The sequence below is a fragment of the Phasianus colchicus genome, chromosome 25 (assembly GCF_987193195.1).
Source record: "Phasianus colchicus chromosome 25, bPhaCol1.hap1.1, whole genome shotgun sequence".
NCBI lineage: Eukaryota > Metazoa > Chordata > Aves > Galliformes > Phasianidae > Phasianus > Phasianus colchicus.
This window is the reverse complement of record NC_143460.1, coordinates 141,812-163,490: the sequence shown is the minus strand read 5'-3', so window position 1 is coordinate 163,490 and position 21,679 is coordinate 141,812. Positions and strand designations below refer to the sequence as shown.

At 48.2% G+C, this 21,679-nt stretch overlaps 1 protein-coding gene and 1 long non-coding RNA gene across 5 annotated transcripts in view; both read right to left on the bottom strand.

Annotated features, from left to right (window-relative positions):
* Positions 1–2,992: 2,992 nt before the first annotated feature.
* On the bottom strand, positions 2,993–8,306 carry LOC149915002 (uncharacterized). Of its 4 annotated transcripts, none has more exons than XR_016459904.1 (5): positions 7,395–8,306; positions 6,896–6,971; positions 5,582–6,549; positions 4,574–5,292; positions 2,993–3,567 (listed from the first exon to the last, which is right to left on the bottom strand). It is a non-coding gene; the product is annotated as an uncharacterized LOC149915002 (long non-coding RNA). The 4 variants fall into 4 exon arrangements; XR_016459906.1 differs by having other exon boundaries at positions 5,582–5,697; XR_016459903.1 differs by having other exon boundaries at positions 5,582–6,971.
* A 1,489-nt stretch (positions 8,307–9,795) lies between these two features.
* The window catches only part of LOC149915001 (RANBP2-like and GRIP domain-containing protein 8), a 30,232-nt gene continuing 18,348 nt past the window's right edge, over positions 9,796–21,679 (bottom strand). The window contains exons 9-13 of the mRNA XM_090124343.1: positions 13,907–14,076; positions 12,535–12,736; positions 11,350–11,433; positions 10,837–11,019; positions 9,796–10,386 (exon numbers count right to left, since the gene is read on the bottom strand). The gene's annotated coding sequence lies outside the window, so the exon portion shown is untranslated. The remainder of the gene's footprint in view (positions 10,387–10,836; positions 11,020–11,349; positions 11,434–12,534; positions 12,737–13,906; positions 14,077–21,679) is intronic.

Sequence of the window (21,679 nt, the reverse complement as noted above, 5' to 3'; positions counted from 1 at the left end):
ATCGCAACCCTCCTTGCGGTGTAGTCCCGCGTACGGGCGGCTTACGGTTTCTCCTCGCTGAAACAGCCCGCCTGATCCTCACAGCCCGACTCCTCCTCTCCGTCTGTGGTGGGCAGCGACGCGAGGCTGCCCTCCCAGAGGCTTCTTCTCGGCGGGGGCGCGGATGCAGAGCCGTTGCCCTGGCGACGTCCCCGCCGCGTCAGCCGCTCTCGCCAGAGCTGCCCGGCCGCTCTGTTGTCTCGGGGATCCCTGGGTGAGGGGACCGAGCGAAAACCCCCGTACCTCGCGGTCGGTCGCTGCGGTTCTGGCTGGAACAGCTCCGAAGCAGCGAACCTCGGCGATCGAGGCTTCTTGCGAGGCACAGTCATCGAGGCAGAAGGGAGAAGCGTTCATTTGTGTCCCCGTGTGAAGTTCCGGAGGAGAAACGAGGCTGTTCTCCCCCTGAAGCCGAAACGGAAAGTTTCGGAACTATCGCTCATGGGTTCCTTTTGCTAAACTCACACGTTGGTTCTTAAACCGATGTGCTAATCCCTGCTGCCGAACAGAGCACCCCACATCAATCCCTCCTCTTCCTTTGAGGATTATGGTGTTTGTATGGTTGGAAATATCCAGATAATTGCATAGAGAGACGCTTGGAAGTAGGATCGAGGGGAGTATCTTGATGCCTGCCTGTTGCATCCCACCCTTGGAGCTCTGCCCTCCCCCGAGTCGCTCTCCCACCTCCCCAGGAGATCCCTGAGGGCTCTCCGTCCCCCCACTCACCCGGTCTTCTTCGCCTCCCACTGCCCCTTGAGCCCCACTCAGGCTTCAGGCCCCGTGTCCCCCGTCCCCCACCCAGGGTATTTCACTGCCTTCCCCCCACCTCCACCACGGGTCGCCTACAACCCCTGGAGTCCCTCAGTCTGACCCCTGGGGTTCCACTCTCTCCCCTGTCCCCACCTCCAATTCCCCCATTCTCATCGATGGAGTCCTCGTCCACCCCTCCCCAGTTGTTCCTCCACCAGTGTCTGCCCCTGTTCCCCATTCTGACCCCCAGGGTCCCATGCCTGGCCCCCTCCCATCCCGTTCCTTCCTCAGTCCCCCACTCTGATCCCTTGTGTCCCCTTTCCCGCCCCCCCCGTACCTCTTCCCATTTTGTCCCGCAGATTCACCCCCCCCCCCAGTCCCCTCTACCTGACCTCCAGAATTCCCTGTCCCCCCAAATACCCCCACTCTAATTCCCCTATTCTGAACCGTAGTCTCCTACCATCCCCCAGTCCCCTCAGTTTGCCCCCCTCCTTCCTGACCCCATTTTCTGATCCATAGAGTCCCCTGTACCCCCCATGCCCTCCTTCCTGACCTCTGGAGTCCATTCCCCCATTTTGACCTCCAATATTCCCTAACAGGACCCCCCTTATGTCCCATAGTAGCCCCCCACAACCACCAGCTCTCCCCTCCCTCCTTCCCCCAGGCCCCCTTTCCACTCATGGAAGCTTCATTCTCCTCCCCCCAGTCATCCCCCCACAACCCCCACTCTCTGCCCTAGACCCCCTTTACAGAATCACAGAATCACAGAATCACAGAATGGCCAGGGTTGGAAGGGACTTCAAGGATCACAAATCTCCAACCCCCCTGCCACATGCAGGGCCACCAATCTCCCTGTTTAATGCTAGGCCAGGCTGCCCAGGGCCCCATCCAATCTGGCCTTGAACACCTCCAGGGATGGACAGGGCATCCACAACCTCTCTGGGCAGCTGTTCCAGCACCTCACCACTCTCTCTGTAAAGAATTTCCCCAACGTCCAACCTAAATCTCCCCTCCCTCAACTTCAAACTATTTCCCCTCGTCCTGCAGTCATCAACCCTTTCAAAGAGTTGATTCCCCTCCTGTTTTTAGGCTCCTTTTAGGTACTGAAATGCTGCAATGAGGTCACTCCTCAGCCTTCTTTTCTCCAGGTTGAACAAGCCCAGCTCCCTCAGCCTGTTTTCATAGGGGAGGTGCTCCAGTCCCCTGATCATCTTCGTGGCCCTCCTCTGGACCCTCTCCAACAGCTCCCTGTCTTTCTTGTACTGGGGGCTCCACACTTGGACGCAGTATTCCAGATGGGGCCTCACAAGAGGGGAACAACCAAGAACAATCACCTCCCTGTCCCTGCTGGCCACCCCTCTTCTGATGGAGCCCAGGATACCATTTGCCTTCCGAGCCACAAGGGCACACTGCTGGCTCATGTTAAGTTTTTCATCCATCAAGACCCCCAGGTCCTTCTCCACAGGGCTGCTCTCAAGGACCGCTCCTTCCAGTCTGTAGGGATGCCTGGGATTCCTCCGGCCCAAGTGCAAAACTCTGCACTTTGCCGTGTTGAACCTCATCAGGTTCACCCAGGCCCACCTTTCTAGCCTCTCGAGGTCCCTCTGAATGGCATCCCTTCCTTCAACCGTGTCGACCGCACCACTCAGCTTGGTGTCGTCAGCAAACTTGCTGAGGGTGCACTCGATTCCGTCATCGATGTCATTGATAAAGATGTTAAAGAGCACCGGTCCCAAGACAGATCCCTGGGGGAAGCCACTCATTACCAGCCTCACCTGGACATGGAGGCATTGATGACCACCCTCTGTCTGTGGCCTTTCAACCAGTTTCTTATCCATCGAGTGGTCCACCCATCAAATCCACATCCCTCCAGTTAGGAGAGAAGGATGTGGTGGGGGACCATGTCAAAGGCCTTGCTCAAGTCCAGGTAAATGACATTGGTCGCCTTTCCCTTGTCCACCGATGCCGTCACTCCATCATAAAAGGCCACCAGATTGGTCAAGCATGACCTTCCTCTGGTGAAGCCGTGCTGGCTGTCACGGATCACACGCCCTTTCCTCATGTGATCAAGCATGTCATCCAGGATGATCTGTTCCACGATCTTCCCAGGCACAGAGGTGAGAATTCACTGGCCTATAGTTCCCAGGGTCCTCCTATTTTTTTTTTTAATATATATTTTTTTTAAATTATTTCTTTTACACCCTATAGAAGCTCCCCACAACTCCCCAGTTTTTCCCTTCCATCCCTCCCTCCATCACCAGAACCCCTTTCCACCCCACAGCAGTCCCACTCACTCACACCTTCCCCCCCTAGATTCCACACAACCCCCCTTTCCAGCCCAAAAAAGTCCCACTGACCCCTTTCTCGCCCCACCCACACCCTCCTTTATCCCCCCTTATCCCCCCTTGAAATCATGCAGAAGGATCTGCATGAGACATCCTAGAGAGGTTTGGGGGCTCCAGGGGGCTCTTCTGGACTCAACCAGAAGAGTCTGGAGATATCCCAGCGGGACCTTGGGGTGTCCAGGGAGTCCCCATGTTGGTCCTGTGGCACCATGGAAGGATCTGGAAGTTCCCACTATGGGCCCAAGAGCTCTGAGGAGTCCCTGGGCTGATCTGAAAATGTCCCAGCAGGGTCTGGTAGGGTCCAGGGAGTTCTCATGTGGGTCTGAGTGGTCCTGGAGTCATCCAGAAGGGTCTGGGGATGTCCCAGAGGAGTCCTGGGGTGTCCAGTGGGTGCTCATGCGAATCTGGGGGGTCTGGCCATCCGTCTCATCATCTGCTGTAACATGACCACAGCACTTTCATCAGTGGTTTGGACTCACAGCGACAAGACGCACTTTGTCAACTGTGTCACCAAGGAATCATAAGAATTGGAATCGTTGGGACTGGTTAATATGGACTGCTGTTTGTACTCTACAGAACCCATCCTTGTTCAGTGTATTAATTTTAGTTTAGCTACTTTTAGGATTGTTTTTGAACCGTGCTTCTTTTTTTCTTAATAGAGAAGGGGGAGATGTGGGATAAAGTCATTATCTTGCTAATGAGTAAAGAAGCTTAGCAGTAACTTGAGCCAGACATAAACACACACAAGGCTCCTGCTTCCTACATGTAAGTTGCTGTTTCACAGGTATAAAAGGTTGTAAGCATCTTCAGTAAAAGTCCTTCATCCTTCCTTCTGCACCAGCAAGGGAGTCTGAGCCTCTCCGCACCAGCAAGGGAGCTCGGAGTCCTCTTGCCAACAAAGAGGAGAGGAGAGGAGAGAAGGAGAGGAGAGAAAAGATTGAGCAGAACAAAGGAAAAAGGGAAGAGAGGAGCTTGTAAGGGGGAGAAGTGTGATGAACAAGAGGGGAGAAGAAAGAGGGCAGAACAGAAGAGAGGATACAGGTAAGAAGAGCAGATCTAAAAAGATCCTTTTTCGGAGCCGGACACCATCACTCTGATCAGAGTGCTGTTGGCTGTTCCCAGGCCCTAGCAAGGAAAGAAGCCCCATGCAGCTAATACAGAACTTGCTGGAGAATCACCGACAGACACAAAGGTCTCAGTGCCCAGTCTTGTGCAGGAGCTGCTCTTAATTACAGCAATTTTGCATTAACGGAGCGATCCATTAGCAGCAGCTTGCTCCTGAGTAAGACTACTACCCTGATGTGCAGAAAAGCCTGATGTTTCCTAGAAAAGCCAGTTTCCTGACTGGCTGCAGCTTCCATCTCACGATTGCCATGATGCTGCTGACTTGAGCATGAAAATGCAAGAAGGAAGCAAGCAATCTTACTCCACGATCTGTTTACCTTCATGGAATCACACAGTATTTCAGAAAAGCACGCAGGCTTATTTCACATGCACTTTACACTAAGGAGAGACAAGAACAAGAGAATTAAAGTCAGTAAAAGCAGGAGGTTTTCCACAATGCTGCAGCACTTTCTTGGTGCAGGTGTTTCTTCTGTCAAGATGCACCTCCAGGTTAACAAACAGCAGCTGCAGTGCAGGCATCCAGTCAGTGATGAGCTGTGAGCTGACATCTCTGTGCCTGGCGCACAGCAGTATTTGCATGAAGGTCTTCATGCCTCCTGGCAGCAAACCTCTGCTGCCAAAGCACCCCATGACCAAGCACACTGTACCATAAAGCACAAGATAGCTTTCTCGCCTGACTGGGTCTGTAAAGCATAGAATCATAGAATGGTTTGGGTTGGAGGGGACCCCTAACATCATCTAGTTCCAACCCCCTGCAATAGGCAGGGACACCTCCTCTACACCAGAGTGCTCCAAGTCCCACCCAGCCTGGCTTTGTGCCCATAAACAAAGACAAACCATGTCTGCCTCCTGAAACTACGTTAACAGCCACTCGAGGGAAGACACAGCACCTTTCATCATTACATCACTTTGTAGACAACGTTTTAAAGCAGAGCACTCACCCACCACCAGCAACGCATCTTCCAGGTCTCCTGACACCGCAGATTTAATGCTGTCTGTTATGTCCTTGTCAGCAATGCCTCACTACCATCAAAAACTAAGGGGAAGAGTCCATGGCAGAAAGTCAGAGAGTTAACACGGAGTTTACTAGATCAATCTATGCCTGTGACAGGGGGCAGTAGGCCCCTGCCCCCCCACACCCCCCCCGGCCCCACAAAATGCGAAGGAAGGAAGGGAGATTGAAAAAAACAGCGGCAAGGAGGAAAACTTATTTTACTAACTATGATATCGGAATGCAAGATAACACAATATAACACAATCTAATTGAAACTGAGACTAATAAATCAAATAAGATATGAGAGAGAGTTCCTGAGACCGAGTCAAACCTGGAAAGCTTGGAACGGCTGGGAAAGCACCTCCAGCACCCACTGCCAGGCAGTAAGAGCCCGCCCCACCCGGAAGGGTCAGATCCATGACTTCCGTAATGTATAGGGACAGGTACCTGGAATTGGAGCATTAACACTTTAATTCCAGTACACTACATGATGTTTCGATGCAGAATACTGAAAACCAAAAAACATAAAACCATGACAGATTCAAAAGACTGCTTTGCAACAACAAGCTCCTTATATGCTGCACGAACGTTCTATCATTCCTGCAGCACTCTCAGCTAAATCCGGACCGTCCCTCAGAAATATTTCATTTTCATTGCTAGCAGTCTTCTAATTGGCCTACCACAGCTATTACCATTTTCAAGACCTGCTACTTTGTGCTGCCAATCAAATTTCTTAGCTCCTCTCCCCCCTGCCCCAGTGGCAGTCACACTTCACTCTGTCAGGGACACAAGGACCCTTTGAAACATGGAAGATGTGTCAGATGCCATCCTCAAGGGAGCAGCCAGATTCTAGCAAGAACACACACACAGCATCCGTTAGGAGCAGGGCCACCACCTGGGTGCTGCCCACATTTTCTAGCCATAACGTAGAAGGAACTGAGCTGTTCACCACTTCTCTTCAGGCTCCAACCCTCCTTGCATCAACAACTGCTCTGAACTGAACAAGAACAAAACAACCCTGGTCAGGTAAAGTCTCTGCTGACCTTTCTCTTACGGAGATTAGGTCGTTTCGCACTTTTCACCCAAGTGACACAACCACGTTCACACATCTCTGAAGACCACCTACCCTGCCAATAGTGCTCAGAACTTGCTGACATTGGGAAACGTTTAGTTTGGTCAAGACACAGGATGCTGTGTGTGTGTTCTTGCTAGAATCTGGCTGCTCCCTTGAGGATGGCATCTGACACATCTTCCATGTTTCAAAGGGTTCTCGTGTCCCTGTTTGGTCTTCATCTGTGCCTGAAACCAACAAATGGAAGCCAGTCAGGCTGCTTGCACAAGAATCAGAAGAGACCTCTGCTCTTGTGCCACCTCCAGTCCCCTACACAGCCGGTTCTCAACAGCCCCAGGACTACATCTATGCGCACAAAGCTGCCAGGACCCACACCACCAGAGCAGCTGCATTTTGGGACATGAAGGGCAGTTCTGTTTCCACCTTTCAACGATTTTTAGGACAGTTGTGCAGTGTGTTTAGGACAGTGGAGCAATGCAAGCAGCTATGCTTCCCTCTAACAAACCATCAGAGCAGCCATTCCCAGCGCTGGGGAAAAAATAAAAGTTGACCTGTGGAGGGAGATCAACTTACCAAAGCCCTTCATGACCTTCCTGAGCGCCTGCGCTTCTTGCTCAGCGCTGAAAACTGAGGCCCGCTTGATTGTTGCCTAAGGTCACAAGGAAAGGATTTAGTAAAGGCAGACTTGAACACATAAGAGTTGAACTGAAAACAAACAAACAAAGAAACAAACAAACATAAAAGAGGTGAACACAGAGATAGTAAAACTCCACCCACACGAGTGATGTTGTATCAGGCTTCTGTCTCACGCAGCAGTCTGCTCTAGTGGGACTTCCCAAGCATATCAGAAAGAAGCCACAGGGGCACAACTACATGGAGAACATATCTCCACATTGCTGCCCATGGAGTCTCTGGTTTCCAGTGAAATAAAAGCTGGGCCACCTGGCACCTGTGTTCAGGCCCACCAGGCCTTCTTCCTAGCAGTTCTCCATGTCAATCATAAAGCAGCGTGCTCCCATCATAGCCCTAGTCCTGACCTGTAGCAGTAAGGACCATTATTCTGCACCATTACCTTTGCTCTGCTCGGCACTGGTGAGGCTGCACCTGGAGAACAGTGTCCAGGTCTGGGCTCCCAGTACAAGAGACAGATGGACATGCTGGAAAGAGTCCAATGGAGGGCTACCAGGATGGTGAAGGGACTGGAACACCTCTTCTATGACAAGAGGCTGAGAGAGAGGGGGCTGCCCAGCCTGGAGAAGGGCAGCTCAGGGGGATCCCACACACGGCCATCAATCCCTGCAGGGAGGGGCAGAGAGGACGGAGCCAGGCTGCATCCAGTGGAGCCCAGTGCCAGGACCAGAGGTTGCCACCAAACATCAGGAACACTCCCGCACTGTAAGTGCTGCAGCACTGGCACAGGCACCCACAGAGGCCGGACACCCCTCACAGCGGGGGCAGTCAGCCGCGCCTGCCGCCGATCCACGCAGCCCGAGTACGCCCGGAACGGGCCGGGTCCGCCCAGCACCGACCGACTCGGTCGCTCCACGGCGGCGGCGGCGGCTCGGGTACGACGGAAGGACGGCCCGGCCCCGGCGGGCACCGACCCACACGGTCGCGCCGTGGCAGCGGCCGTACTGCGCACGGTCTGTCCGGCTCCGAGCGGCTCGGCCGCTCCGCAGCGGCGTGGAGAGCGAGCAGCTCTGAGCGAGCCTCCGCTGTCGCGTGGGAGAAGGCGAGGGAGAGCGAGCCGCGGCGAGAGCCGGCGCCTGCGGCGGAACCACCGGGCCAAGACGACTTCCTCCGCACGGGACTCTGAGCCGCGGAACGACTGGCAGCTTTGATCGAGCCTCTGCTGTCGCACCGTGCGGCGCCGTTACCTGCAGCACTCACGTTCCTCTGTTGCATGGAGTGCTGTGCTGGTCTGAGCAGAAGTAGGTGCTTTCTTCTGTCCCGCTTTCTTCGTCCTGCGGGAGCTGCCTGCTCATGCTGGGAACGTGCTGCAAACAGACACGTGGAGTCTGCAGGACCCCGTGCACCTCGGTCTCCCCCTGTGCTCCCACAGATGTAATGACGGGCTCCGGTGCAGTGTGGAGAGACTCCTGAAGGGTGAAGAGAAGAATTTCTGCCATGAATAGGGATCAGCATTCGGCTCCCCATCACTCCGGGAGGCAAGCACGGGGAAAGACATTTGGCTAGCCTGCCACATCCAGGCTGGCCAGTGGTGATTTGATTGCACACCCTCAAAACCTCAACTTAGTGTGGGACAGTGCAATGACTCTGGTATTGCCCTCCAGTGCTGCAATGCAGCTTTAGAAGAACCTCGTGAGGAGGAAGTCATCTTGGCACGTCATAATGCTGAGACGGGCTCCTTGTTCCTCAGGAGATGACAGTACAGGAGCATGCACTCTTGCATGCAGCACTGTACCATGTGCAGTGGGATGCCAGAGGCTCGCAAGAGCTGATGGTAGTTCAGCGACTCAGTCTTGACATCGTCTGCCAGGAGAAGGCACAGCCTCACTGCCACAGCAAGCCACATTCCCATGCAACATGATCGTGACCAAATCCCATAGGAAAGGTCCTTCAGAGAAACAGCTCTTGGTCTGTGGTTCCTCCTGGAGGAACTCACGCTGTACCCCAAGCTTTGCAAACAATTCTCTGCTGCTCTCTGCCATTTCCAAAGAGCAGGGATAACACACCTGGCCGGACGTGTGGTGGGAAGGGGAAGGTGGCTGCTGCCTTCTCACCAGGGATGATGTCGTTGGGAGACTGGAGGTCCTGCAGCCACAGCACCCCGATGTCCAGCTGGAAGACAGGCCTTAGCACTGAAACTGCCTTCTTTGCTGTGGAATTGTTCTCGGACTTTCCTCCCGAACGGCTGCACGTGGGCCCCCCTGCTGGATCCAGACCCAGACCTAAGATGCAATGACCACTTAGAAATAGTGGAAGCTGGTTTTCTCTTTGCAACCAGCTCCTTTCCTCGGGGCTGAGCTCTGGGCCCGAGGCACGTTCTCCCGCTGCCCTCTCCTCCTCCCCACTCCCAGCTCTGCTCTTCACACCATCCCACCCACACCTCAACTCTTCGTGCCTAAACGGGAGGCTGATGTGCAGGCCATGGCTGCCTGCGTGCAGCTGGGTTTCCCAGGGCAAACAGCAACCCTCAGTACAGCCCAAGGCTGAAAAAGCCATCAGGAAAGAGAGGCGAGCTCAAGGGGCTGAGTGCAGGGACACCTTTCTTCCTCCTGGGCTGCTTCCCCTCCTTTGTGCTTTTGTTAGCAGTCCATGGAGAGCAAGGGGATGCTCACAGCCTATTGCTAGCAGTTACAGTTGGGCTGAAAAGCCACCCATTGGGAACACCAACAAGGAAATGAGGGAAAACCAGCAGAATTTCAGGGGAGAGCCGACCGGTTCATCACCCCGCAATTGCCAGCCCAAGCAAGGGACCTTTTGACCAGCTACAGAAACAGGCAGCACCGTTTTTAAAAAGTTGATTTCGCTTTTATTCAATACAAAAGGATTTGGGTTGTATTTATCAACACAGCCCAAAATGAAACCCCAGTGTCCAGGATCTCTGCTTAGCAGTGAGTCATTCAGCCTCCCGTCAGACACAAGGAGAAGCCTGACCCTGTGGCTACGTCACCTTCTCTCTCTCCAGGCCCGGCTAGCTGTATTTCAATCTCATACTAGACCGGCTCTGGCCCTGAAGAGATGCATCCTGAAGGAAGACAGTGTCTCCATCTCTTGCCATAGATGAAGTCCTGCCTCTGGCAAGTCCTCTTTGCTTGGAACGCAGCACAAGCCCTTCCCTCCCAGTTGCCTTAGTTCCTCTGCACTGTCCGTGACAGGGAAAGCACGGCCATGCCAGAAAACCGGACGACTCAGTCAGCTGCCTTTGGTGCCACCTCTGAGGAACCATTCCAGATGACTCTAGTGTCCTGTGGGCCTTCTTGGTCAAGCCCTTATTGGTTCTTTTTGCTTTCCTTCTTGGCTTTCTTCCTCAGCTGAGCAGCACTTGCCTTGGGTTTCTTCACTGTCTCCCAAGTCTTAGTTCCAGGACTGTGTGAGTCCTACAAGAATCAATTCAGAAACGGTCAGGGAACCTTCACAGCTAACAACTGGCTGACAGCTCGCTTTGGGAGCTCAAGTCACCCTCCTGGGCAGCTTTGGCTGCCAGTACTAGAAACCACCTTTCCGACATTAGGGCACGCTAGAAACTCCACCTCTATCTTAATCCCAAAAGACCCACACAAACTAGAATCCAAAGCCATCTCCTGCAAGGCAGCGCCTGCACAGGGTTGGACACTGCCTGGCAGTGCACAGAGCACAGCAGTAAGATGAGTCTGCACCTCAAGGCTTCTTGCGTGCATCAGGTACAGCACACACACCGAAGGACGGACAGAACAAACTACGCCTCTTTCAGCAGTGCCGGGACACACTACCGTAGGCAACAGCTACAAATTGTTCCCTCCCTGCCTATTGTCTGTGCCTTTCTATCAGCCTCAGAGAGCACGACTTACTGGCTTATGGCACATGGAAACTGGCACGATTACAACTGACGCACTCTCTGTGAGCTGCAAAGTGGCTCCGCAGAAGAGATCGTGGTGCAGCACATTCTCCGCCAGCGTGGGCTCAGGGATCTCAGCTGGGGAGAAATGCCCTTCAGGAGCCTGCTGCTCTCCCACTCTCAAGGAGGCTGCTTTCTACAAGAGGGGAAAAAGAGTCATCATTCTCTCATGCACATTGGTGTTACAGACTGACTTAGCTGTTCTGAAGATATCCTTGGCCTACTGACCCAATAACAAAGAAGGGCATGAAACGCAGTTGCATCATCTTTTACCACCTGCCGAGGAAAAGATTCCTCCAACTTGAGCATTGCTCCACTTGCAGGTGAGGGGAGCAGGAGCTGAAGAGGATAGGTGGACATGAAATAAGGGAAAAGCTTAACAGCAAGCAGATCTGTTGCAGACAGTGCCACAAGCTGTGTTTGAACAGCACTGCCTTAGCGCACGCTTACAGTAAGGCACACCTACCTGGCAAGGGTCACACAGGCACCTATTGCTCCCCTGAGTCCCAACTCCATTTCTCAGCCACTCACGCTCTCCTTCCTCAATGTTCTGCAACAGAAGAAAAGTCACAAGACAGAAATTCAATTCATCGCAGACGTCATCAAACCTCCCGTCTCAGTGCACTCGCACTCATTTCTCTGCATGGTAAATCAGGGGAGTGCTTACTGAGTGAGCGGCATTTACTGCCAATTGCTAGCAGCAATCTATGCCTAACTCTAAACTACTAACAGTAACCTATGCCTAACGCTAAAACTAAACACTAAAACTACGCTAACACTAACATCAACAACAAAACCCAGAAGGGGGACCTAACTGCTAAAAGGGGAAGATGGAACTGGAGGCCTGCAGAACCGCGGAGGAGCAACAAGGTGGAGGAGGAGCAGATGTTAAACAATGCCACCCAGCTAATGCTGGGGGTGGGGCCGCGCGGCGGGTAAGGAGCCCAGCGCCCGGACCAGCGATGGCGGAGCTGTGACCGCGCCGATGCGGGGCCTGGCACGGTGGTGTGGTGCCAGGCCAGCTGTGCCGCAGGCGGATCCACCTCCATGGGCTCCTCTGGAGGTGGATCCACCTCCATGGGCTCCTCTGCAGGTGGATCCACCTCCATGGGCTCCCCATGATCAGTCACAGCGGAGGTCTGGGTGCAATGGAACCGGGCTCTCTTCCTCCTCTCCCTCCTCCACTTGATGGTCACGGCGGGCCCCCTCCTCCTCTTCGGTTCTGGGGCCCCCAGCTCCCTCTTCCCATTTAAAACCACGCTATCCTCTTCTCTAGCTCTCTTCATGCTGGACATGGCTGCCACCTGCCCAGCACTCTTATCTATTATACCACTCGCATTAAGAAGCTTTTGCTTTCCCTTTCTTACTCAGAGTAAAGAAACATTTCTATTTTTTTAAGAAAAAGTTAAGAATCTAAATAATATCTCTGAGACAAGAGACCAATCATCTGACAAATTCCACATGGGTATGAAGTATCTCGCTGCGCCCACATTGCTCTCAGGAGGTGCAATGTATGAACTATGAAATTTAAAGCCATATAGCAGATTATGTGAATTTTTGTTATGCAGCAAAAGACAGATGTTATGTGTATTTTGGTATGCTTAAAATAAGAAAACAGAAAAGGCAGCAGAAAAATTCACTAAACTCATACCCAGGTGGAAGAGGACCTTGACTGACTGTAGTTAGTGCCTGAGTTGCAGGAGTTACTGGCTGGACTTGTCTTGATACTGGAGGTGTGGTGAGTGCAGCAGTTGCAGGAGCTGTAGTTGCTTCTGTTCCCCCCTCAGGGCTTGGTTCTGAAGATGTATTTGCAGCTGCACCTGCCAGTGAACCTGCACTGGCCCCATCATTCTCTGTGGATGTGGATGGAGAACCATTTACACTTCCTACGACGCCAGACATGTCATTGCATTTCTCTCTGTATTGGTAATCTATTTCAGAATTTGTAAGTCACAAAAGTAGATGTGCAAAAGGTGGTGGTTTGAAGTAGTATGCACATATAGCCACATTTTCTATTTCACACACACACACAGACACACACAAAAGGCAACTTTAGCTGCACTCTGTAAAAATGCTTCAATCCAAGAACTATCAGCTATTCAGCTGCACAGCTTTGATATGACAAAGAAAAGTTATTCACTAAAGCAACTTGTCTGCATTTTCTAAACATTAGATGATTATAAAGAAAAAGCTACTTGCTTGCGTTGATGGATTTCCCATTTAATATTTGCAACAATTTAAGAGGCAGCGTGCATAACATTTTCAAGAAGAGAAAAATTAAGGCTGTGGAAGGGAGAATACATGCATTCTTTAAACGCTTTCAGATTTTTTTTCCCATGCAGGCCATTTGGTAGGCAGTGTTAAGAACTATACACAAGTCTTATTACTAAACTACACTGCCTTTATCTTTTAAAATAATTACTGCAGCCCAGTTTTCCGTCCAGCCTCAGTATTTATCAATTGTGACAATAAGATCACCAAAACACATGGTAGTGTATGCATGTGGAGGAGTTAACCTGAAAACACCTACCACTGTCTTAAAGCTTTGTAGTTTCTAAATTATAAGATGTACTAAAAAACATATTTATTTTCACGCAATCAGTGTTTGAAGTGCTGCTGTTTCAAATAATTTAACCAGGACTGTAGAAACAAATCACTAGTCTTTCAAGCTCCAGTATTATCTACTTGAGGCAGTTCTGTAAGTCCTTCAGCACATTTGTTCACGGGTCTCATTAAAGTTAACTGAATGCAACAGTAGCACTCACTCATGTTCTTTTGGCACCAGCTCCAACATATTTAGCAGTATCGCTGCAATCATCACTTACCTGTCGTGGAAACAGAAATTACTTATAAGAGGAACAACGATGCTGAATGCAAGCTGTTAAAATAGAAGTTATATATCCAAGAATTTACCCTGAAAAAAACTGTAGTTAAAAACACGCATTGGAAAACGTTACGTTCATTTTAAGACTGTACAGAGAATCCACAGCTTTGAAGTGGATGTCTGGCCCTAGAATACGCACCAGCTACTGATGTGGGTCTGCGGGGTGTGGGTGGAGGTGGTCAAAAAGGCCTGCGAGGTCGAGAAGGTTTGCAGCTTCCATTGGTGAGTAGTGGGGAATCACTGCCATTAACAGTCTTGTTTTTATTTGAAGCAGCATCTTCAGAGCTTTCAAGGCCATCTGAGTGATTCCTTTGTAGGAAAAGACAGAAAGGAGAACTATACTAAGAGTGTATGGATGACAACAAGTTTTATAAAAGAAAGGAGAATGTAATAATTATGGCTAGATAACTCAATCTTCAGTCTGTGCAAACAGTTTTAAGTTAAAATCCTATGTTTCCAACCACTCCACTATGGAAAGCATTTTAGGCTCAAACAGGAGGCAGCTGATGATATTAATGAGAGCACAGCAATCCCTAAGTATTTGGAAAAGGAAAAAAAAGGCAGAGCTAGATTCATCTAATGTTGTCCCCAGAAATCTCAGTCATTATCCACAACAAGGTAAAATCTAGGTCAGGCGGTACTAGTGAAGATAAGTAGGACTGTTAGCTTATCAAGAAACGATTATGTCCATTTGGAAAGTTCCATGTTTGTTTCTGTTAATCATGAAACTTTGCTTTGTGGTAGAAACTCCACTCTCCATTAATAAAAAGGTGGAAAGCAGGCAGGAGACCCAAAGAACCTGAACCCAGGGAGAAGCAGATATGCTGAATTCAAACCTAACCTGTCAGGAGAACTGGAATCTAAAGAAGAGATGAAACTCTGGGGAGCGTAACACAGGACCTATTATGGCAAAAGAATATTACTTAGGCTGCAATCTGAGCTCTGCCTGGGTTCCTCAAAACTAGAGGAGAATGGTCTTCTGCAGATACTCCTTACTCTTCATCCCAATTAATATCTTGCACAACTGCAAAATGCCAATATGTTCCTTCTGCAAACGTTACAATTTCTGTGAAATGTTTTTGGACGACTCATGATGAAAGCAATTCCTACTCCCTCATCCCTCAAACCTTTCCCACAAAAAAGCCTTCACAGAATATATCATAAGAGGAAAATTCTACTCATTCAATTTATCTCATGCCTGCCACGTGTGTAGTGGTTTCCTATTTGTTTCTTTTTGTTCTGAGCAATTCCTCTATGTAAGATGATGTTGAAGTTCACACCTTAAAGCAGAGCTTATATACTGCTGCTCGCTGGGGATATTACAAGACAAGAAGGGGATATTTTGAGACAAAGCACCTCATCGCTCATGTTTTTCTTCTGTAATCACTCATAGGCTCCTGTCCTTGCTTTAAAACATTCTGCTACTGCTATATCATAATTCCTCATTTACAACAGTACAACACATTACATTGTTCGTAATGCTGCCTTGTTACAAATGCCTAGACATAACAGCTCTATCAGGGCAGTTCACATGGAAACTAGTATCAAAACTATGCATTTTTAAAAACTCAAGTTTACCACAAAAGCATCCAAAACTGTTCTTTGGTTAAAAACAAGCAACACCATAAATGGCTGGATAGAATATCAGCAGTCTACAAAGCCAAAATGTGAATAATAAATGTGTGCAATGGTACGGTGAAGTACCTGACGTTCACATTTGTTGTCACGATGTTCTGCTAAACTTAATTATCTCTGGGAAAAAAACACAACAAGTGGAGCTTCTACTAAACTGAATCTTTTGGGAAAAGTAATATATATATATTACCTTTTGGAAATGTAATATATATCTATTTTAAATACTTCCATCAATATTTTCCTTTCAAATGTGGAATCTGAACAATTGCCACATTTTGCCACATTTTGCCATCAGTACTTATTCATAGACAGAATTTCAATAATGCTTCAGATTACATAGTGTGACAGTATTTTCTTGATTGAGCTAAAAGAAATGGGAGAGATAAAAGTATTTTAAAATCTTCATTTAATCTTACTTAATATATTCTTCTTTGTTTTCTTCCGTCACAAGAATGTTGCTACCATTTGGCTTCAAATCATGGCTTTGGATTTCACCTAGAATTTCTTTAGCAACTGAGAAAAACACTTCCAAGCAACATTCTTAAATATCATTCTCTCTGCAAGGATGAAAATGTAATTATTAATAACCAGGTCCAGACTGTGCACGCAGTAGAAGAGATGGGTACGAAGAATATAAGGACTTTTCTTAACTCTTTAGAGCTCACGAATCAAGTTAAGGAAACGTTACACAATAACTGTGGTTTTGTAAGATTTACAGACTACACCTCACTGATGTGCATAAGCAAACTGTGCACTAGGTACAGTTGTATCCTTAAATTCATCTGTCACTGGGCTGACAAATTACCCACCGCCTCTAAGTGGAATGCCTATAGAATACAAAAACCTTTGAAGTAATGACATTGTTGTATGTTTCATTACCTGCTGCCTTGTGAAGTAATAGCAGATAAGAAGGAAAAGATTTAGAATGCTTAATGAATTATCTTCAACTCCAGTATATTTATGGGACTATCTTGTAAATCAAAATATTCCAAGCTCCTAAGTTAACAAAATAATATGTTCCTGAGAAAGAGGAATTTTCTCATTAGAAACTTCAAAATAAGAAGAACCTTAATTCAACAAACATTGCTCAGATCTCTGTTCTGTTTATGTGGTTTAATAGCCAGAATAACAGGTGCAACATTGCAATTTCTATGTTGGTATGTGCTTCTCTATAGCAGTGATGCACATATGCAGGGGTGCTGTACTGGGGCAGGCAGGGACAAGGTTGCTGTTCCCACGGCAGCCACACGGTGCTGTGCTTTGCACTTGCTGCCAGAGCAGCACTGGTATCACAGCCATGTTTTGGCTCCTGCCAAGCAGTGCTGGCACAGCATCAACTCTGCAGCCCCTGAGCCAGCAGGCTGGGCGTGGGCAAGAGGAGGGGGAAGGACATCAGCAGGGCACTGATCTAAACTGATTGAAGGGATATCGCATACCATACGATGCCACACACAGCATGAGGAGCTGGGGAAGGGCCACAACATGTACTGAGGCCTTGCTTTCCAAGGGGTGGCCAAACACTGCTTACTACTGAGAGAAGCTGCAGATTTCCCATCCCTGGGGGTCTCCAAGGCCAGGCTGGATGGCACCCTGGGCAAGCTGATCTAGTGGCTGGCAACCCTGCTGGCAGCAGTGGAGCTGGAACCAGGTGGACTCTGAGGTCCCTTCCAACCCAGGCCACTCTATGATGAGCAGAGGATAATTGTTTTCTCTCCTTGTATGGCCTTTGCTTGGTGTTTTTCTTTTTCCTCCTTTTCCTTTAAATTGTCCTTATCTCAACCTATGAGCATTTCGTTCATTTATTTTCCAACCACATTTTCTCTCCCCCCTCTTCCTTTGAGGGGCAGTAACAGCATGGTGTGGTGGTGTTCTGTTGATAACTGGTGTGAAACCACCACTTGATGAACATTTCCCCAACATAAAATGTAAATGCCCTTAACTATAAACATAGAAACATCATTACTGAAAACATCACCGTGATGTATTTAGTGCTGTGATGCAACAGTGCTTCTCAATTTGATCTCTCCAAAATACAATACAAAACCTCAGGAGAGCTGATGGATGGCAAAATAAAATTACTTCTTCCTTTCAAATGAGACACCTGCTCTAACTGACTCAGCTTGAGCAGAGGGGCCTCACTAGACGAACTCTCCAGGTCTTTCCAAACAAAGTAATTTTGCAGATTTTCTGAAAAAGTGGGACCAGAAAGTGTTTATTGCAAAGCTTCCTGGGAATTTGCATCATTTGCTTTTTTGGTGATTAATAAAAAGGTATCCTCCCTGCCAGGTGTGATTTTTTTACTGCACATTTACAGTGATTTCCTTCAGCAGTGCTGGTAAGCAGGTCCAGCTACTGACCTCTGCATTTAGAGCTCAGTGCACACTGCTTAGAGGTCTGAAGGTTCTTCTCTGAAATGCTCAGGTACTTCCGTGTTTACTCAAAAGGGGCAAAGCCTTTCATGGACTCCAGATTAGAAGACTTCTGTATCAGTACAGATACTGTAATTGACATGTAGTTTGTATTTTCTCTAGAGACAGCTTTCAGAAAAGTTCTTGCTACAGCCCTAAGTTTCCTCATTGCTTTTTTTTCTGAGGCAATAAGCTAGAAATTAAAAAAAAACTTCGAACAGCCAAACTAGCCAAAAAAAAACCCCCTCAAAATACTAAGTGTAAATTAATAAAAGCGTATGTAGCCAGCAGAGTGGAGAAATTTGAAAATAACACTTAGAGTGAAATGCAAAAGTTGTTTTTGACAAGTTCTGAGTTTTTTATTTCCCTACTTCCTATGTAAGCTTCTCCTGGTAGGACTGCTGGTCCTACTTGGAAACCTACTCAAACTTTTTGTACTTGGAAAGCTCACACAAACTATCACCTGAATGCTGTCTGGCAATGCTGCACACTTTGAAGTAAAGGTGAGGAGGAGGAAAAAGTAATCTGTAATGTCTACAAGTTCTCTTCCATGCCACTAACAAGCAGCTTAGTACTGGTATTCAGAAGGCTCTGTGCTCTCTTTTGATCCATTTTAGCAACACATGCATCAAAAGAACTATACAGAGAATAAAAACAACACACTTCTGCACCAAAAGACCTTCAGGTTATCAGATGTTATTTAAAAAAACCAAAACACTGTTTTGAAATGTGCAAATGATAGTGCTGAACAAGTATCCAGCTCACCTTTACTAATAGACAAATGCAAAGAGGTGACTATGTTTACAAAAGGTTATACTGCTCTTTCACTCTTAGACTCTCCACAGAACGGTAATGGAGTGACATTGTTCTTAAGGTAAATTTTGTTACAGATGGTACTTATTAGAATTTATTCACAAATTCCTTGCCCCTCGATTAAAGACCAATTAGTGTAAATTTCTTTCCTGTAGCTTTCTCTCACTGTTGTATTTGCTTGATTTCTAAAATCCAGTAAGTCACAGGATAACAAGGATAAAGAAAAAAATACACACCTGCTTGAGATTCTTTAATCTCAAGAATCAAGCCTTCGATCTTTTTTTCCCTTTCAGGTCTCAATTTCACGGCATCTTTACTCAAATGCCAACTACTGAAGTTTCCTAATGAAATGTTCTCTTACTGCACCTTCTAGCAGCACATTACCCAGGGGGAAGTTTTTTACTAGGAGGGTGGTTAGGTCCTGGAACAGGCTGCCCAGGGATGTTGTGGATGCCCCGTCCTTGGAGGTGTTCAAGACCAGGTTGGACGAGGCTCTGGGCAACCTGATCTAGTAAAGGTGTATGTTTGGTGGCCCTGCTAGGCAGGGGGGTTGGAACTACATGATCCTTGAGGTCCCCTCCAACCCAGGTCATTCTGTGATTCTGTGATTCTGTGATTCTGTGATTTCAACTTGTAAATATCTCAAAAGCTCTTTCACCCTTTCTTCCTTGCTTACAATAACAATCCCAAGATTCATCACCAGAGATGCACTACTTTTCGTCTTTCACATTTCTGCTTCTTAAAAATGCATTCATCTCCTAAGCTTTTTAAAAAATGCTTGATCATTCTTGAGTGAAATACGTTTTACCTCTCTAGACCCTTAAACCAGCCTAAGTTTTCAGATTTTTAAAGAATTATTATTTATCATTATAGCAGTAGAAGTTTTAACTATTTATCCCTTCTATTCCTCAGCCTCCAATTCCTGCTTTTAAGTGTCAGGAAAAAAAAAAAAAATCACCACTGTTATTAGAACAAATGGTGCCCTGGAAACTTGCTCTTACAAAATTAGTACCGAACTACAATGCTTTAAAACTAAATGCTGTTTAAAATTTTTTCTAAGTAGTATTTTTATGATGTTTCCAACACAGTTCTCGTCTTTGTGCAAAAAAACCCCAAACGTATATATATATATTTATATTTGTTTCATGGACACAGTGACACTTGGAGACAGAATTTCACATTTTTGCATGATCTTTAGATATACAAGCATGCCTGTGTGCTAACTGTTAGTTTTTGTTAGTCTCTGTTCAAATAACATTATTAAGGTGTCAGGGCATTAAGAATGACATACAGATAACAGATTTCTTCAATTCAACTTCTCATGCCCACTACTAATATGTTTTAGTACAATACCTGTTGAAATGAGTCTTCAAATAATGTTTTTCTGTCAGATGGGCTCTAGGGAGACAAGAAGGGCAGTAAGGTGACAAAGTTGAAGGGACAGGCTACTTGGGGAGATTGCAAGGAAGTTGCTAAGGTATGCAGGGAGGAAGTTAGGACGGCAAAAGTCCAACTTGAACTCAGACTGGCCACCGCAGTAAGAGAGTAAGAAATCCTCTTATAAATATATCAATGGTAAGAGAAGGACCAAGGAGAATTTCCATCCTTTACTTGATGCAGCGGGGAGTGCAACCACTGAGGATAAGCAGAAGGCTGAGGTCCTCAATGCCTTCTTTACATCTGCCTTTAAAAGGCAGATCAGTTATCATCAGGGCACTTTGTGTCCCAATCTGTAAGTCTGGGATGCTACGCAGAATACACCCCTGGTGATTCAGGTGGAGACAGTCAGAGAGCTCCTCCTCCATCTGGACTGTCACAAGCCCATGGGACCGGATGGGCTCCATCCTAGGGCACTGAGGGAGCTGGTGAGGGTGATTGCTGAGCCACTCTCCACTATCTACCAGCACACCTGGTTAACTGGAGAGGTACCAGTACTACTTGTGATTCCCATCTACAAGAAGGGCTGTAAGGAGGATCTGGGGAACTACAAGCCAGTCCCCAGTCACGGGAAAGTTATGGAGCAAATCATCTTGGGTGAGATCTCATGGTATGTGCGTGGCATCCAGGGGATCAGGCCCAACCAGCACAGGCTCATGAAAGGCAGGTCATACTTGTCAAACCTCATCTCCTTCTATGACTGGGTGATCAGCCTGGTAGATGAGGGAAAGGCTATTTATTGATGTAGTCTGCCTAGACTTCAGCAAAGCCTTTTCCATGGTCTCCCACAGTATTCTCCTGGGGAAACTGGCTGCCCATGGCCTGGACAGGTATAGCCTTCTTTGGCTAAGGAACTGCTAGAGGGCTGCACCCAACGGGTAGTGGTTAATGGAGCTAAATCCAGCTGGCAACTCCAAGGGGCGGTACTGGGGCCCATCTTGTTTGATATCTTTACTGATGACCTAGATGAAGGGATTGAGTGTACTCTCAGTATGTTTGCAGATGACTCCAAGTTGGGAGGTGGTGCTGACCTGCCTGAAGGCAGAGAGGCACTTCAGAGGGATCTAGATAAGCTGGATCGCTGGGCTGAGGTTCAACAAGGCCAAGTGCCAGGTCCTGCACTTTGGCCACAACAACCCCATGCAGTGCTATAGGCTTGGGGCTGAGCAGCTGGATGACTGTGAAGAGGAAGGGACCTGGGAGTACTGGTTGATGTTCGGCTGAACAGGAGCCAACAGTGTGCCCAGGTGGCCAAGAGGGCCAACAGCATCCTGGCCTGCATTAGAAATAGTGTGGCCAGCAGCAGCAGGGAGGGAATCATCCCCCTGTACTCAGCTCTGGTGAGGCTGCACCTCAAGTACTGTGTCCAGTTTTGGGCCCTTCACTACAAAAAAGGCACTGAGGCCCCAATGTCCAAAGAAGGGCAACAGAACTGATGAGGGGTCTGGAGCACAAATCTTATGTGGAGCGGCTCAGGGAGCTGGGATTGTTTAGTCCGGAGAAGAGGCGGCTCAGAGGAGACCTTACTGCACTCTACAATTTCCTGAAGGGAGGTTGTGATGATGAGGAGGGGTTTGGCCTCTTCTCCCAGGTAACAAACAGGACCTAAGGAAACGGCC